Here is a 17,166-nt window from a genome sequence, read left to right as displayed (position 1 = left end):
TATTTCCATTGTTTATTAACTACAAAGGCTGGAGAACATTAAAGTCAGAGAATGGAAATCTACGCTGAAGTCAAAATATGTAGATTTTACTTAAAAAGTTGTAATTAACAGTGTTGTAATTAAATGTCTTAGTGGCCTTCTTCCAATTAAACAAAGCAGGTTTCACAGTATGGCAGTTTTACTTAAATATGTATTTCACCTCATTCATTATCTCTCTGTTCTTGACCCTAACTTCGTTCCTACTCTAGCCCATGGGCATACAGAAGAGAGAAATACTAAACGCTCAAATGAGACAAATTCCCGCTTTTAATGTGCAAACAGTGCATCAACTCACTTTGTTCACATACAAAGAAATATAAAACAACATTTAGAAAAGCACAGCCCTGAACTCTTCTTGTATCTTCTCTGTAGATAGGTACACAGTGTACCTTCAGGCACCATTAAGGCAGCAGCAGCAGTGCTGGGGGGAACACTTCTGACCTTGTTTAACCCTGAATACGCATGCAGGGCATATCTTTAAAATGCGACAAAAAAGAAGCGGCCAGTTCGGCGCTGGCTCTTTGATACAACTGACCAGCGTGCACTGGGGTGCTTAAGATAAGCAGGATCTCAAACAGTAAAATGAGGCAGTGGGTTTGGGCACAGGGCAGGAAAGGCCACGGTCGACACTGGTCAGTGAAAATGCTCAACTGTTCGAAATAAAACAATAATCTAGCAAGCTTTTGGTCTAAATGGGAACAGGATGGCTGGCTCTCTGCGGGTGTTTTTTTGCTAAACCTATAGCTCGCCTCCCTCCCACTGGAATAATGAAAGAGAGCATCATCAGCACACCCTCTTGAGGAAAGCAGAGAGGCACGGGGCAGGCAGTCAGCACCTCTGTACGGACAGAGATTCAGGGCTGGCGTACTGCTGCAGTGATGAACAGCGCAGCACACTGATCCCAGTCTCCCTTGCTCTTTTGCTCACTCTCTCTCTCTCTCTCCCTCTCATTGCACAGACCCACACACACACACACACACACACACACACCTGCATTGCTTGCAGCCATCTTCAACCACTTAATGCAGAGGAGCACTGCTTAAATGTGATAGCAACCGCACCCATTCTGCCTAATCTCACATTCATAACGTGTCCCCTTTGTTACAAAGACGTATTTGCTTACATACTGTAGATTTTACATCTCATAGGGGACTTCTGAGGAATTTCATCCGTGGCCCACCCGCTGGGTAGGAGTTGAGGCTTAAACAAGCAAATCATTCAAGAAAAGATTTTGCCACATAAGGTTATCGCCTGAAGCTGCAACGCAAAACTTGTTCCCAGTGGTTCAAAACAACACTCGTTTAGCCTTGGCGAAGAATTGGCTACATAGGGACACGCTGCATTTTTTTTAAACCACAAGTTCCCACCAGAATCAAGGGCAAAACTGTCCCACATGAAGCCCCCGTTCTTACCAATTTTCTCACTCCTACTGGCAGAACATTCGCACATCTGGATTGGCTGGAAATATCCACCATCTATGGAAAAACCGGCCAATGAACGCACACCGGCTTTAATACAAGGGCACAGTGGCGCCTTCTAGCGTCCGAATCAGGCGCTTGAGCACTGAGGCGGGTGTTCGCTGGCGTAAGGAGCCCCTCCAATATAAGTCTAGATTGACAGGCTCCCCTGCCACGCTGGGTAAAATGGGCAGACATTAATATTAATGCCCCATACTAGCACTGCTGCAATGCAGTTAAGCTATTTGCTGTAAAAGCAGAAAAAAAGACTGAATTAAGAACTGAGAAATAAATTTAAGTTGTGTTTTTATCTCTGGGGTGAGTGGTGTTAGCTGCAACTGAGGGGAGTATAGGAGAAACTGCGTGTTAGCTGATGAGGTCGGACGTTGAGAGGAAGAAAAGAGGAGAAAAGAGCGATTCTGACCAGCCCAGGCTGCAGAGGTTTTACTGAGCAGAAGAATGACTTGACCTGGGAGCTAACATTCACATAATTGAGATAACTGATGACTTAACCTTATAAAATAATGCTAGGGTGAATATGGAAAAGGGTATGCTAGCATATAGGGGATAAGGGGGTACGTCATGAAACTGGGTCACCCTGTGAGAGATCTCAAAGAGCCCCTCAGGAACGCCACACTGGGTCTTGTTGTCTTTGGCTGCTATTTGTCATTGACTGTGACTCTGATGCCCTCAGCTTTGTGTGTGTTGGCATTTGTCATTGCATGTAAGACAGTGTGTGTGCTCGCAATTGCTGGTGTGAGTGTGAGGGTCGACAGGGCCCTTCTGCTGCCCTCGTCTGGCTGACAGCCATCTGTGTGGTGGTCAGTAGCCGTTATTACAACAGGAAGTGAGAGTCAGGGGACAATAACGTGGGTAGGACAGGGCAGAACAGGAACAGTCAACATCCAGTCTAAGATTAATGGCTGCGCACAAACATATGGTTACTCTGATGTGGGAGACGTGTTTGGCATACCGTCACTCGTTAAATAAGGCTTCGAGCCCAAGAAAAAGATCCCAATTCTGCATCGGAAATGAGTCACCAAAAGGTGCCACCTGCTTCAAGAAAATAAAATTGCTTTATGCAGCCATTAATGAAAATGATCAGTCTCGCAAATCTTACAGTGTTTATATGGTTGAAACGTACAGATCCAAAGAATATGGCTGCAAAAACCCAGTACCTTCACCAAAGCTTCTGTATCAAAGGTAATTCTTGGCCTTAAAATAAAATCCCAGCAAAAACTCTTCTTCTGCAAAGCTTCCAACAGTTTCAGGGACACAAATAGATCTGTTTTTATCCATATCAGGTAAAGGAAATTTAATGGATTGTATGACAACGGAGCAAACTGCACCTGCCAATCAAGACCATGTAATACAGCTGTAAAGCGTTTGGAAAAAGCTGATAAGCAAACCTTTGGCTCAATGTATTTTGTCAAACAAAAAAAAAAAATGTTATTTGCCCAGCCTTTTTTAAACCGCCTAACAGAGCTGAACTGGTAGCATTCCTTTCTACCTTACAGTAGGATTCTTTCCCCCTCCCAGGTCCTTCTTGGAACAGCCTTTCCAGAAGAGGCAAGTTCAGACGATACATGAGGTGTCAGCTCATTGAGGACTGGATCAATATATTCAGGTCCTTTGAAATAGTGGACCCACTACCTGACAAATCATTCACAGCTGCAGCACACTACCGCTGAAATGGAAAACCCACTTCTCCCCTTCCCACTCCGAGCAGGGAGGTGCTCTTCATCATGTGTGAGGCTCGATCCCCCCAACTCACCAGCAGCTGGTAGGGGGAAGAGTCATAAAACCGCTTCAGTGATGTTAAAACATGCTTACCGAAGGAGACTGCTTGACTGGTATGCTGCATGCTTCTAATGCCTTGTGTGTGTGCACATATGTGCGCAACTTCAATTACAGTAATTCAAGTAGCTGATATTCTTAATGCAAATATAACCCTCAGAGTTCATCGCGGGCACTGCCACACTCCTAGATGCAATTAGTTACAAGTTCACTTTGTCATGACCATCCCACAGGTATGTGCCATCCTGCTGTGGACAGAGTAAATAAACACAAGTAGCGTCCAGACCAGCAGTGCAGCAGAGAGCTGGGGACAAGAACCTAACTGGCTCCGCTCGATAAAAAAAAGCTTTCATTACCATGCCGTGAAGAGAATAATTTTCCCCACAATGTGACCTTCCCCTGCCTGCCTCTACCTGAGGCCCCTGAGTGAGCATGCTTTTATTACGGACTATTTGCATAAACCAGGAAGGAAAGGGGTGCATTTCTCTGATGTTTTGATTATCGCTATAGTATTGCCGCTGCCTTGAAGGTTGTCCAGGAGACAAGAGATGCATTTTGAAACATCTCCAATTCAGTTTTCTGTCCATTTGGGCAGTGGGTGTGGTCTATAAAGGCTTAGCTTTAATTAGCCGTAAATCACCTGGTGATACGGAGTGCCCTGATTCATGGCAAGTCATGAAAAAGGAAAAAAAAAAAAAAGGGACAGCAAGACAGTCAGAGAAGCCCAATGGCGCGTTAATATCCCATTGGTTCGAGATGACCCAATTATTTTCCCATGCTCCTCTTCCTTTGCACTTCATTCTCCTCAGCACCTTGAAAAAGCCTCATTTTCATTGCTGCACAAGCCATAATAGTCATAATACACATCCTTTTACTTAACAAGGGAAGAATGACATAAAAGAAGGAGCAAGGACATGCAGATTATATTAGACTAAAGAGACATCTAAATCATACTTACACTTACCAGAGAATGGCTCAATAACATCATTACTTATAAAACATCTATATAATTATTGAACACCACTTTTCCCCCTTATAGGGTTGGATAGACCGGGACTAGTGCAAGTATTTTGACAGCAGGGAGAAAAAAATGTATATTAACCCACTGAAAGGTTTAAAAAAAGATTAATTAATTCCACTTAATGTGAAAAAAATGACACAAATGTAAATGTTACTAAAACCATGCGTTAGTAAAACAAAGAAATAAATTGGAATATTCTGGAAAACAACTTGGAGCCATAATTTGTCCAAAATATGAAGGAAAAATATGATCTTGGTAAGCATGACTTCCTGTGATAGCCCTCAATGGAAGCAAATTATATCATTTAAATGAATAAAGCATATAAGGGAAGTGCAATGAGAATTAGACCATGATTTTATTATGGATTGTTAATGAATACTAAAAATTCAACCGCATCTATAAAGGGAAGCTGGGAAAAAGAACTCAATATTGAAATATAAAAGAGTGACTGGCAAATCACATGGAAGAACCCCCAACCCACTAATTTTTGGGCGTGGAGGGAATTTTGCAGAAATAATGTAATTATATGTTTACTTTAATCCTGCCTGTGATAAAGCAAAAACCCTCAAGTAAAAAGTGTGCTGGAGAGAGAATGCATCCATAAATGTTAGCACTTGGAGAAACATCAGAATAGCTAAAACAAATCGCACAGTATGCATAATGGTAAAAAAAAGAAAAAAAAAAGAATTAAATATGTTTCTCTAACTTTTCTGTACCTTATGTAATTTTACAAATAGCCCCATTCTGCAAAGGAATAAATGACTGGTGAAAATATTAGAAGTGGCTTGTTAAAAGTCTATAAAATGGAAATGATGTCAGCCTGACCCCTCAAACCTGGGTCTGTAGAAAAAGTCACAAGTAGGGTGCAATATGGTGAAGAAAGGACTCGACGATGAGGATTCAATAACCAAACCCTTTGACATGTCATTGGATCTATAATTCTGTTTAAAACAGAAGCTACTTTCAGCTGCTCCCTTATTCACAAGGGGTCGCCACACCAGGAAGCGCCACATGTTTAATTTGGCAGAATTTTGCCCTTCTTTGAGCAACCCCAGAGGGATTTGTGTCTTCTCCTGAGATTGAACCAGGGATCTTTCAGTTCTTAAGCGAATGTATAAACCATTACATTTTCAATCCTAAAACAGATTTGGGAATGATAATACCATTGCACTGCACCAGAAGAATCTTATACCATCTATGAAAAGCATGGTGTTAGTATCATGTTTTTGGGCCTGTTTTACTACATGTAGGATAGGATGGTGCATCATCCTCAATATTTTCCACAGTAAATACTCTAATATACTCTAATATTTTTATTTCATTTGGTTTACTGGCTTCTCTACTTTTAGTAAAGTGATTGTATTTTTTTAAAGGATTTAGTGAATATGGAAATCCAGGATGGTACATATGTTTTAAACAAGTATAACAGTCAATGCTGATATTTGGACAATATATTGGTGCATCGCTAACATAGTTGGTTATATTGACATAGAAGTATAATAAACCTTGAAAGCAACAACTTTCTCTTTCTTGTGTTAGGCCTCAATCACACAGGCTTGCAGATTGATTGGAGCCCCATCTGGGATCTGGTCAGTGGTTGTCAAGGGCCCTTCCCTTTCTGTGTCATGCCACCACATCACTGCCGTTTGAATGCTTCTCAAATGTTTAGGCTAAAGCTCTTTCACTCAGCAACATCTACACTGCACAATCTGTGAGGCCAGTGTTTCATTCCCGATTAACAATTATTTTGCTGTGACTGAGATACTGGTCATGCTTTAATCATAAAGCTTATTTCACACTTATTTTAGAACCAAAACTAGACATACTCCTGCTTGGTAAAATTAACTACAAGCCTTTCCAGATATACGCTCAAAGCAGTAAATAGAAGCGAGTGACTGGCTACGAGTTCTGCAGAGCGGTGGAGAATTCGGCCACTCTGCAAGTCCTTCGATCGACAGCCACTCATCAGCCGGCCACTGTCACTGTATGGGAGGACAGTCTGAGAGGCCCCTATGATCTACAGGCTCAGGGAAAATCTAGCAACTTAAATCACTCCTGACTCCCGACCCCACCTCCCACCTTTTTATGCCTACAACCATGTCACAAATACATAAGCCCCACATTTCCACTGAAACACTCATTTCTCTATGGTTTAAGCTGTATTAGTGAAAACCTGACAGCATCCCCCCTCAAGCATGATGGCAAAATGATGACAACGCACCATCAATTTTTCTACCACAGTAATTGGCAGAGCAGATCCAAAGTGACACAAACAAACTGCAGTGCTGCAGCAGATGAGTCTGACTTCTTCGGCATTTTTACTTATAGGCACATAAGCAGAAGACGACGCTGTGGCTGAAGGAGGAGTTTGGTAATTACAATCTATTGTTTGCAGTGGAAAATAATGGGGATCAAAGGACATTGTATCAGCTACTGCCTTCCCTAAGCACTGAGACAACAGGCCATATGTTCCACAGCAGCACAGAAAATGTCTATCAGCCAACTTGTTAATGGAGGGGAAATAGAGCTTATATCAATGTACTGTACATTACACACATACAGCACGGAAACGTCAACAGATTCCCCATAGATCCAGACTCATGATTCATTGCACAGATACTGCAATGAAGGTTTTCCACAGCAATTTTCCACATAGGCTACTCTGCCTAATCCCAATAATGTTTTTTTTTTCCCCTCCACAAAATGAAAGCCAATTTTCTTGAGCATGCAAGCATCACGCGAGTATCCACACAGCCACATGCACAAACACACCAGGAGACATAAACTAACAGAACTTCTTATCCTGTCTGACCTGTCGTGCTGCATTTACATGGAGCCATTGACTTCAGTGTCCATACGGGTTACCAAGGTAACATGGCCTGCATTATTCAACAGCTAAGCTTCGTTTTGATCTGAACACTGACCTGAATGTGTCCCTCAGAGTACATTAAGATTACGAATACCCACCGAAAAAAAGAAAAAAAGAAAATGTATACCTTAACTGGACATAGAAAGCTAAACAAAGACAAAGCACATTTAACCACACATAATAATTACATCTCTCTCAGAGACTGATACTCAGTACTGCTCAGGGATATGAATTTGAATCCTAAAAAATACTCTTGTGACATTCCCAACCACAATCTAGGATGATGATAATGATATTCACTGTATGATACTAGTAGAATTTTGATAAATGACAAAATGTAAGAAATTCAAAATATTTGGTTATCTGTATAACTCTGGCTCTCTGAAAACCTCACTCAGTTATCTGAGGGCAGGAAGATATTAACATAAATTAACCCAATGCCCTATTAAACAGTAAAAAAAGGGCAATTAGGAGCTGCATCAAAAATTTTATATCAGTTTACTTTGCTGATGCTTCACCTCCCTACCAAGTTTTATGAAATTTGACTTAAAAGTAAGTTTTTGTGTAAAAAAACAAACAAAACAAAACACAGCGATATATATGTATAAAGTAGAACTGACTGAAGAAATACCTGACAGCAAGTAACTAGCTGCATAAAATGTTACATACCAGCAAATTTTCTTCAGTTTTGTGTGGCGTGAAACTGTATTTAGCAATATTGAACTGTTACAGCAATGTTTTACACGTGTTCACTAAACTACGAAACAAGCAGCAAAGCTCAATGTTTCCTAAAAACACAAACCAATGTGAAACACTGGTGTTAAAGTGTCACCTAATGCACAAATAAATTCTAAAACTTATTCCAATACATCAAATAAACAGATAAACTACACTAGTTTTTTAAGTGGTGGAGACAATATTAAAGATGTCTGACAGCTGCGCTGTGAAAGTATATCACCTTGCTCTGTCATATTTATTACCTGCATTGCTGAGGCACTTAAAGTGCCACAAATAAATCCTGCTCTTTCTAGGTTTGGCAAGTGGGCAAAAAAGGGGAAAAAATGCCATCAGTTAGTACAATGGCTTCACAATGCAAGCATTTCTCTTTGCATGCTATAGTCACTTTCCCAAAAGCTCTTTATGTCCTTGAGTCCCTTCCATATGGGCTGTACCTCTCCCTCACTCCTTCCCTCCCTCCATCCCTCATTTCTTCTCTTCCCCCTCTATCCATCCATCCATGCCTCCCTCCCTCCGCTACCCCCAACCCTCCCTCTCCCTGCATGTGCTATAGCAACATAGCAGCCAGGACTCAATGTTTCAGCATGCCACAGGACAGACAGAGCATTACAGCATGGCTGAGCTTATCTATTGGCTCAGAGCCACTGTTGGCCCAACCCTAGGAGGAAGTGTGGGCGTTCTGATTGGTCATAGGGGGATTGGGGCTTGTATCAGCGTGTCCTCTGGCTGATCTGTTGGAGTGGTCCCAGCTCATAGAGAGGTGGACAATTGAGGGACTTTTCAAGTAACTCACAGTGCATGCTGCAGCAAAGTGGTACCCAGGCTCGCTGCATGAACCAGTCACTGCACTACATCTTTGATGGTTTCTCACTCCAGTGACTTAACTATTGAATAGGATACAGCGACACAATGCAGAGCCTAAATGAACAACCAGGGGAATAAAATAAAACAAAGGCCTAAATAATTACAAAATACAGGAGCACCAGCTTAAATCAAGGTGCACAGTGTGCATGGTGTGGATTTCTAGGTTTATGTTGAAATATCGCAGTCTTGATTTATCTTTTAATGAACTGTAGCTGCCCACCTGGAAATAGGTTCATTTCCACCAACATCCCACAAGCAGGAATGATCTAATATTACTGTGTACATTGGATTGAACATGGCAAACGGCAGATAAAACTGAAAAGACTAACAAATGCGTCACTGTGTCTGAGGAAGATCACTAATTTTGACCAAATTATATGACGTTCATGACAGTCTGCAAAGTTTGTGACAAAGTTTTCACACTGTTCTCAAACGCTAAATCATCTTTGTGTCTATAGAAGCTCTCTTGAGTCAGGATAAAAACAATCTTTAAAATCAGAAAGTCAAACTGTTGTTAGGTTAGGGCAAGCACAACAATAAAACCCATGCAGAGTGCATGGGTTGTTTGCATCCTTCCTTCTATTAAAAAAAAAGAAAAAAAGAAGAAGATCATAAGCTATAAATTGAGGATGAGAAAATGGCTGTGGATCACAGGCATTTGTGCGACGGTATCTGTGGAGTTTGTGAGTCACTTATTGGTAAAAAAAAAAAATGTGGCACCAGTAAGCCACGGTAAAATATCAGAGAGGCAGAGGAACTTCCCCTGCAGTGAGGCTGAAGGGAACAATGGGCAACTGGATCAGAGAAGCTGACTGCCACTGGCTTCCCCCTCCAGCACCCAGGTAGGTTGGCCCTATTCATAAATCACTTTTATTCCTCCAAGCGCTCAACAGCCTCACCTCTTCAAATGATGCACTGTGTAAAGGGAAAAGGAGGCAGGCGGGTGTGGGGGGACAGGATACAAAAGCGGGGAGCTGTGGGAGGAGGCAGAAGAGAGGTGCTGATGGTGAAGTACGTCGAAATTAAGATGGTTAAAATCGTAAACATCTTTACTCTGTTTAACCGCTTTCTCTAAACTAAATCAGTATTTTTATCCACCTGAAAACTGAGCTTTCACAAAGACATCCCCAGAGGGTGTAAATCTGGAAAGGGCCAGTGCAGTGTAACAGTGTGGATACGCTAAACAGAACTTTCACATAGTAATGACTTAAAATAAGTCCAGTAACGATCAGGGGATGAGTGCCAGAGTGGACTGATGAAGAAAGTCTTGAATCTCCTCCAAAATGTTCTCTCAGGTTATTTCCCAGCCAAATTTTTTCCAAATTTCAAAAGATACCATCAATGTTTTCTGTTATGATGCGTGTCCTATGGTGGTTGTAGCGTGACCTTTTTTGGGGGGCAATAGTACCAAATGAGAACAATAAACGCAGGACAATTAGGGAATTAGGGTAGAGGTGAGGGAGAGGGAGGATTTACAGGACAAGTGAAGCCAAAGCCAACTTTGTATAAAATTGGCAAAGATTTTTTGCATACCTGAGAAAGAGACGACTGGACAACCCAAAAACGTAATTCCTCTGGACACGGCTGTCGCTGTCACTTTCACGGAGGTTTATGCCTCCGTGAAAACACTAATGTGGATGCAAATCATCCTGTATTTGGACAGCTTAATATAGACATAACCACAGGGAAGGCCCAGGCTCATGGAAAATGAGCATGAAGATGTACTTAAAAAACACAAATTGAACTTATTAAAAGCACCTTTAATCCCTATATGATGTTCTCTGGTGGGAAGGTACACAGAAAGGTGAAATTAAGATATACTGAAAGACTGAACAAAAACTTCCAGGCCAGCTTGAAGCTCAGCGAAAAAACAGATGTTACACCATCAAAACAAACCAGAATTCCCAGTGCAAAACTTCCCAATCCAAGAGGAAACCTGCCTCTCACTTAGGTAAACTGATAAATGAGCTCTCGTAGGGACTGACCATCATAAGAACAAACCTAAAATACATAACGCTTATTAAGAGACATTTATTCCACAACCATGTGAAAAAGACTCGTCCTACTGCAAAAGGCTATTTTTCTTGTAAGTAATGGTCACAGATGCTTGCAGTAAATTTTGGAATACACTGCTGAATATAAAGTTTTACATACAAAACCTACAATTGTACACACAGCAGTTTTGCAAGCATGTCTGTAGTCAGTGCAATCAATGCTGTTGCTATGTGGGGGGGGCACTTTTACAAACCCCCTCGTTGTAAAGGAATGCTAAACAACCAGCAACCATGCGAAACCCTCTTCCTAACAGTACATTACAAACACTTTGTGATATACCCTGTGAAGCTGGAATCCCACTAGGTGCAAAAGCTCTTCCTAACACCAACTGGAAAGAAGGATCCATCCATCCACAATTTTCTTCTGCTTATCCAATTCAGGGTCGTGAAGTACATAAAAGTCCAGTCAAAAATTCTCAACCCTTTGAAATCTGAACTATAATAAAATTGCCAGAAAATTGAAAAATGGAGTGTTTATTGAACTGACAAGTAAAAAAAAAAAAAGAATTTGCATATATGAGTTTTAATTTGTATCATATTTGCAACGCGCAGACTTTTTTTTGTTTTTGCAATTTATTGCTTGAAAATATATTTTACTATTTATTTAGAGTTTTCTTTTGGGAGGGTAGGGCATATCACACTGATGATGCAGAAGTCTCAAAAACTGGCAAATACTCATGTATTAAATGTGACAGACTAGGAATTAACGAGTTAACTGCAGGTCTTACTTTGCCAGTTGTGCTAAATCATCATCCCACCATGGCCCTCAACTATCCCTTAGTTATGCTGCTACAGGCTCAGGCAGCTGGGGGCCTTTTCATACTTTTCCATGCTCGCCTATTTTCTCTTCTCTTTCTCTTCACCCTCAAGCAGTCTCTGCAGGCGGCTTAGCCCGGTTCTGTCAAATATCTCTTCCTATTAAAAGCAAGTTCTTCGTTCCCACAAACGCCAAGTACTTGCTCATAGAGGACCAATTGATTACTGAGGTTCTCTCTTATTTTAGGTTCTTTACTTCATAGTTTAAAGGATTTTCCGATGACTGCTGTAGTGAACTGAAGTGAACTGAGGCTTTCATGAGGCCTAGCCAGTACTGCGCTATAACGATATACTTGACCTAACATTGTTGTTGTACTTTAATATCACTTTTTTTTTAAAGGAAGAAAAAAAATATAAAATATAAAAAATATAAAGTTCACACCTTTATTTTTGTACTATTTAAAAAGATTAATTTATAGAAGAAACACAGAAAAACATTAAAATATTTTACTTATTCTTTGTGCAAATGTCTTATCAGATGTAATCAAATGTTGCATTTGTTTAACACAAGTGCTGAAGTTTTTTTTTAAAGTGGAGATATGTCCTAACCGGTAATCATGAAGAGAACAAGCGCACCCACCCCTTCATCCAGTGAAACAAAGCACATCCATTAGTAGACCCTTTTCTTATTGATCGATTAACTGCTCAGCTAAACATTCAGCCCTGTGCTATTCATCATGGAGGGAAGATATAAGCCATGCCGCAGAGTTTCGGGGCAGGAGGGATGTCGGGATGTAATTGAGATTAAACTGGTGGGTTGGGTAGCTGGAACAGGCAGAGAGGAGACCCAAAGGAGGGGGATACACATAACACACAAGGGCATCCTCAGCGGAGTTTGTTAGAAGCCACAAAAACCTTAACCAACTTAGGGGAGAGAATCAAAACACAAGCCCAGACGTGCATGAACGGTAAGTGCATTAACTGTGTGTAAATTTAAACAGAGTACATAAAAAGGCTGAAATTACCATTTATTCAATTTGAAGTGGTTTGCAAACAGAGAGACTGTGGGACAGTCATTTATCTAGCTGCAATTCCCAGCCTTGATTGGCCTTGTATGGTCAAGTTCTGAGCTTGAAATCCATTTTAGCCAGCAAAATGGTCATTTCTTTTAATTGAAAAGCTATCATTTGCAGTGCCAATACATTACTTACACTACACACTTAAATCTATGCAGAATTATCTCCACAATGAAAAGGGTCTGAGATGTAACTAAGGGACTGAGGTTCTTAAAAAGCTTATCAAATAAAGGACTAGCAAACTGCGTGAAATTTTTCCACCTCATGAGAAGACAATGAAATACAAAAACATTAGCTTTCTTAACATTCGGTTTTTTGCTGTTAAAATGCAGGTGAGGAGAGTAATAGGACTCGTGGAGGTACCAGTGGGAGGCTAGAATCTGGAAGTTTAAAACAGAGAAGAACAGAGAGTAAAAAGAGCGAGGGCACTGAGGACGGTGCTTTCGTACAGTATAGATGTGCACCATGATGAGACCAACTAATTAAATAGATTCTTCTGTGGTCGCGCCTCGGGAAAGCTTGAAAAAGACACTTGAAAATTAATGAGAGCTCAAAAAAAAAAAAAAAAAGGAAAGAAAGAAAGCAGCACAAACTTTTCAGAGCCTCAGAGGTAAGGGTTCCACTTGTCTTCCTGCACTGCCAGGAATGTTACATATAAATATATAAATAGATAAACAACGATATTTCCTGTTGTCTAATCTCTGCGCTACACAGTCAGCCTTACTCCTCCGAATTTTGCAGTTATTCTAAGTATAGCGGTGAGAAGACAGACGCTGAACCATAGTCAGCTTGCTCTACATCTATTTAAAAAAAAGAAAGAAAAAAAATGATAAAGAGTGTGGGTGGGTCAAAAGGACACAGGGAAGTGAGGGGGTGGTATCAGAGGAGGCGGTGGTGGTAAGGATGTAAAGCAGGGGAAGGGGAAGGTTTCAAGAATACAAAAGTGGAAGCACGGGAGACCACTTTATTTGGAGCTACTAAAAATAGCGCAGCAAATGGTAGCAGGGGCTAGCTGGACTAACGCGCCTCTCTCTCCCTTCAGGCCCGTGGAATCGATAGGCTGGGAGCTGGAGGGGAGGCTTCCCGTAGCCTGCAGCCAACAGTTGCTGAGGGGGGGATATGGAGAGAGTGGAGAGGAGAGAAGAGTGGAGTGGAGCGGGAACTATTTTTTGCACTGCTTGACTAAATATGGTCAGGGAGGTGGTGAGACAAGACACAGGAGCAGCCCGGCAAAACGGGGCCAAGACATGTTTCGAATGCTTCTCTTCCCACAAAGTGCTAACCGTTTAGCGTAGCCCTCCACGACGTGGAGCCACTGGTCAGTTGGCCCCTTGCCCCCAACTTGCTGCCAGTGTGTTCTTCCTCCTAACTGCAGCAGCATCTCAATTTGATCCACTCGCCACACAAAGGTGACCCTTGCAATGCACTGGAATGTATACGCTGTGATATTGCAACATCCTCCACCTCTCGTCTCCGACAATGCTAATCGAACTTGCATGGATCACAAGCAACTATTAAAAGTACAGCTGTCTTCTACCGCAGAGACACAGCCTGCTGCTCTTCTTCTTCTTTCAATTTTTTATTTATTTTTGTAAATACCTCCATCCCATTTCCGCTTTCAAACATTCAGCAAACTCCCCTCATCTAACCTGCTGTGTGTAAAGTTCCACTGAATAATAAAAGCGCATTTTAGGAGCAGAATAAAGCTCTGGGGCTGCGCTTGTGTCGATGGAATAAGAAAAAGGAAGGGTGGGAGTACGGTTGGTACACTTTCTGCCTCATCCACCGATCAGGGCATCCTCCCAGCTCTTCCCCCTCAGAATGCACATGATGGAGAGAAGAGTGCTGCAGTTTTTTTTTTTCACTCCACCCCTCCTTTTCTCCCTCTTCTCCCCTTTTTTTTCTTCCTCTCAAATAGCATCTCTTCATGTCAGCTCTACGTCTTCCTCCTCTAAAGGTATGACTTGTGTTTGTGTGGGAATGTGTGTGCATGTGTGTATGCCCGCTGCTCCCCCCTCCCTGACTCTGGCACTCAACCCGCCCCGCCAACACCCCTCCTCCTCCCCCCAATCATAGAAGCTGATTCAGCGAGTCAGGCGTGCACCCGGCACACACGATGGCTGCAGCAGCTGGAGCGCTCTCTAGGTCATTATGGCTCTCTTCACTATGGGAAGAAGGAAGAGAGGAAAGGGGAAGAGAGGAGGAGCGGCTCAGATAAGAAACTGATCTGACAGGTAATATATGCTCTTCCATCGCTTTTGGACGGAGTTTACCCCTGACGGGCCTTGATGTCTCCCCCCGTCCTGTCTCTCTTTGCGCTCTCTTCTTCGGATGCAATCAGTTATTAACCGCATGGTTTGCCTGTGAGACGCGTAGTCGAAAGGGGGAGAGGACTGTGCTGTTCTGCAGCAGCAGCAGCAGCAGCAGCACTGGGACAGAACTTAACCAGAGAACACCTTTGGGCTTTTTTCCCTCCCCTTCTCCATCTCTTGTTCTTCTTGTCATTAGAAAAAGGGAGGAAAAAAATCAAGGCTTTGTAAAAAGAAAAAGTACGGAGAGGAAGAGGATGCAGGAAGAGGTGAAACAGGGCTGGGGAGTTGCTGTGGTCCACATGGATTTTAGCCCTTTTTTCCTCCCCCCACCACACTCTCCACTCTATCTCTCTCATCTTTTTCTTTCTCTCTCCCTCCCTCCCTTCCTTGTCTTGCTCTCTCTCCCTCTCTTGTGTTCCTGGCACTGGCCGGACATGCTGCAGCAGCACAGCTCTTTGGCTCATTAGGCTTCATGGTTGCAGCCCTGCCGCTACCTAATGACGGACTCGTTAACTCAGACCTGCATTGGTGTGGAGACGTTTCCTTATCCACACTTCGCCCTCTGCATCCGACACCTTCCAAGATCCTTTTTTTTTGTCTTCATGACTAAAGGATACTAAATTGCTAGGACTTTTGAAGTGTCTTTTGTTGTCTTTTTGGTTCCTGTTTTTGTTTTTTGATGTTTTTTCTTTTTTAATACCAATTGTTAACTAAACAGAGGGCGTGGGTGGTCACTGCCTTTCTTAATTGATAGGAGGTAAGTTTGAGGATGCGTCGCACTCTTTGAGACCAAGGTTGACCGGCTGAGGCGGAAGAGTGGAATTGTGACCAGAGGAATGACGAAGAATCAGAATAATGAACAGCGGGCAGGTCATGAGTTCTGAACAGGAGGAAAAGCGGATTGACAGCACACAGCTGTGAGAAGTGTATTAACACAGATGTGGGAGGAAGGAGGGGGAATGGTGGGAGGGGATATTGGGCAGCAATGGCTGGCTGAGTAGATGTGTGTCACTGGCTGAACCCAGAGCACTTAGGGTAGTAACCCAGTTTCTTCTCTCTCCCCCTCTCTCTCTCTCTTTTTGAAGCAGATTGGTGTAGGTTAGGTAGGGCATGCAGGGCACACAATACTGCAGTGCTATCGCCAAAACCAGAACAGACACAACAACCACTGGGCTAATTTGCTGGTTCATGTCTCCCCAACCTCCACCGTGCCCTGTGTAGGAAGGAATTTCACTCCCTCTCACTCTCTCTCGGGCAGCTGTGACATTTCCTAAGCAGGACGTCACACCTTTAGGACCAGGCTCATCCACCTGCCCAACCCCATCTCCGTGCTGAGAACAACAGTCACCTCCACTTACACCTACCCTCATTACTATTCTAAACGCTTCAACTGCAAAAACATTGCACCACGTTTCCCATTTATTCAGTCCTCCTTGGCCACCTTAGTCTCCAAATTCACACCTAAGCTGCTCTCCCCTAATCCATTTTTTGTTGCATCCACTGCCTCAGCATTCAGCCTGCCGGCTAGCTTAGTGTGGTTGGAGGCAGTGTCGACTTGTGGAATGTGCTGGTCCGGGGCAAAGATTCATTAGAGACTTGCTGTACAATTCTCACCACCATGCAAATGGTTATTGATCTGGTCCACCCGGCAATAAAACAGCTGGTTCCACTGTAAACACAGACAAGTGAGGTTTGATCAGAGGGAAAGGGAGACGCAAGAACAGTCCATGTGTGGTAAAGGGAATGATTAACAGAGAGAGGGGAGAGAGAGAGAGAGAGAGAGAGAGAGAGAGAGAGAGAGAGAGAGAGAGAGAGAGAGAGAGAGAGAGAGAGGGAGAAAGAGAGGTGGCGATGACGGTGTGTGTGTGTGTGTGTGTGTGCGCGCGCGTGCGTGTGCTGGGGGGGGGGGGGGGGGGGACCAGGACCAATCCACAAGTGCTGAGTGGGCATTAGCGCCTTCATGTGACCTATGGCCTGCCTCTGTGCCTAAAGCCCAAATCCTGCTCACAATAGCTTCCTGTTCAACTTGGATCACCCTCATTTTCAAACATCAGCAAGCGCTCCAGTTAGCCACTGGGGACGTTGCTGACACCAGAGAGACAAGGGACAGGAGAGAGAGGGGGGACGGTACATATCGGTCCGTGAGAGGTGGTTAAAGGGGGAAAGGACACCAAAAGCGGGGC

General features: G+C 42.9%; 1 protein-coding gene across 4 annotated transcripts in view; it reads right to left on the bottom strand.

Moving 5' to 3' along the window:
- Positions 1–17,166, bottom strand: part of mib1 (MIB E3 ubiquitin protein ligase 1) — a 60,576-nt gene that overhangs the window by 13,458 nt on the left and 29,952 nt on the right. The window lies entirely within an intron of this gene.

This window comes from Rhamphochromis sp. 'chilingali' (genome assembly GCF_963969265.1).
Source record: "Rhamphochromis sp. 'chilingali' genome assembly, chromosome: 16".
NCBI classification, from domain to species: Eukaryota; Metazoa; Chordata; class Actinopteri; order Cichliformes; family Cichlidae; genus Rhamphochromis; species Rhamphochromis sp. 'chilingali'.
The sequence above is the reverse complement of the archived record's forward strand: the minus strand, read 5'-3'. Positions and strand labels throughout refer to the sequence as shown.